Below are 1,983 nucleotides of genomic sequence, written 5' to 3' on the forward strand. Positions count from 1 at the left end.
CTAGACTGAGTAAAGTAGAACACCTTCAACAATCTGGGGTACAGGGTGGGCTGGATCCCTCTTATTTATCCTTGAGGAGCTGAATAGGACACATGACAGAGGGCAAGTAAATGAGTTTGCTCTCTGAGACTGCTCCCCCTAAACATGGGTGTTTCTGCCATTTGCTCTAGTTTTTGAGTTTGTAGACCACAGAGAACGGGATGTATCTGTTCCATACTCATGAAACCTCACTCTCTTTCCTCTCTTTCTCTCTCCTCCTCATTCTCTCTCTCCCCCTATTTTCTTTCTCTCCCCCATTCTGTCTGTCTTCCCCACCACTGTCTTTGTCTAGAGAATATGAATTAATACATCTAATGTGCTCCTCAGTAGGTAGTCATTACTTTTTGCTATGTTCTACAGTGTAAAATTTTAATTCTGCTACAAGACTTAGCATGCACTGTTGTGTTAATAGCATACAGTAATTTCTTATGTAGTCTACTAGCCCCTTGTCTGAGCGTTTTTTCCCCCCTTTTTCCCTTTAGTTTGTAACTTTTTAAAATTGTTATTAAAGTTTAGGTAATATGGTTAATGTTAATGTTTATCGTAAGGAGTTATTGCACAGTCCTCCACCAAAGCAGCCATGACACTCCACTGTCCTTATGCTGTTTTGGTCTTTCCCCTTTCCTGTTTTTCTCCTGTTTATTAATAGATATTTTTGCAGATAGACATAATATCACTATCTGATAGCACAGCGGGTAAGGCGGGTTTGCAGCGGGTTTGCCTTGCACATGGCTGACACACCTGACCTGGGTTCCATTCCTTCACCCCTCTCAGAGAGCCCGGCAAGCTACTGAGGGTATCTCGCCCACTCGGCAGAGCCTGGCAAGCTCCCCGTGACGTATTTGATATGCCAAACACAGTAACAAGTCCCACAATTTGTTGTGAGATGTTACTGGTGCCCGCTTGAGCAAAAAAAAAAATCTGTTTTATACCCTTGTCTGGCACAAGTAATTCTTTTTTTTTTCACATTGATAACTGAAGTCACTTTATTTTGTGTACAAAGAACTGCATTTGTTCCTGCTGCCGGGTAGATGTTTCTGATGATCTACTCCAGAAGTTCACTTAGTCCAACTTGATGAACCCGATGTCCTTCGCGTACTGGCGGAAACACTAGCGGCACATGTTGAGGCCGTATTTCCGGATCAGGCCGTGCTGGTTAGAGCAGACACGGCAAGAGAGCGGCCCCTGGCCGAATTTTCTCGTATGGCTCTAGTAGAGCTGCTGGTGACCCATCTTGCTCGCTCAGCGGTAACGACGCAAAAGGGTGGCACAAGTAATTCTATAGTGAAACCCTTGAACACAGTTTTTGCAATATTCCAATTACTCTTTAAATACCACTTACATCTGCTAAGCAACACAGTTGTGACCATTAGCACCAAGCCACATCTACTTTCTTTACAAAATGTATTCGAGGAAAAAGAACATTTTCCTTGAACACTGAACATTTTCTTAAATGAAATTCACATGACTTTAACCAAAAATAGCTAAACATTTGTAAGTTGCTTTGACAATGCAGGGTGAAGCTCCTTAGACCTTGCCTCAGACAGTTGACAGGAGGATGTTCCTTACCAAGGCACAATCATATTTGCATATGCTAATTGTTCAGGAAGAAAGGATTTCTGATTAATTTTTGCTGCCCAGCTCATGCACAGAGAAATAGAGAACAGCAGTCAGTGTAATTAGCAAGCATAACTTCCAGCAACAGGATTTACACCTGGACATAAACATGTTCAAAAGTTGGGATGAACATTTGCTAAGGCAAACACTTTCTGAAAAATTGTAAAGCTAATGGTCTTGCACTGACAGTATAACCTTGAGCTTATTGCCAAATAGAACACCAAGTGTAAATACTTAATGGAAGAAAACAAGCCACAATAATGAATCTTCTTTTGACCCCTGGACCAGTGACTCTTTGAGTGCTTTTGAGGTCAGAATAACAACACT

General features: G+C 41.8%; 1 pseudogene; it reads right to left on the reverse strand.

The window, feature by feature from the left end:
- Positions 1 to 1,007: 1,007 nt before the first annotated feature.
- LOC130027221 (40S ribosomal protein S29-like) lies at positions 1,008 to 1,272 on the reverse strand (annotated as a pseudogene).
- Positions 1,273 to 1,983: the final 711 nt, after the last annotated feature.

The sequence above is a fragment of the Sorex fumeus genome, unplaced genomic scaffold, assembly GCF_029834395.1.
Source record: "Sorex fumeus unplaced genomic scaffold, SorFum_2.1 ptg000036l, whole genome shotgun sequence".
NCBI lineage: Eukaryota > Metazoa > Chordata > Mammalia > Eulipotyphla > Soricidae > Sorex > Sorex fumeus.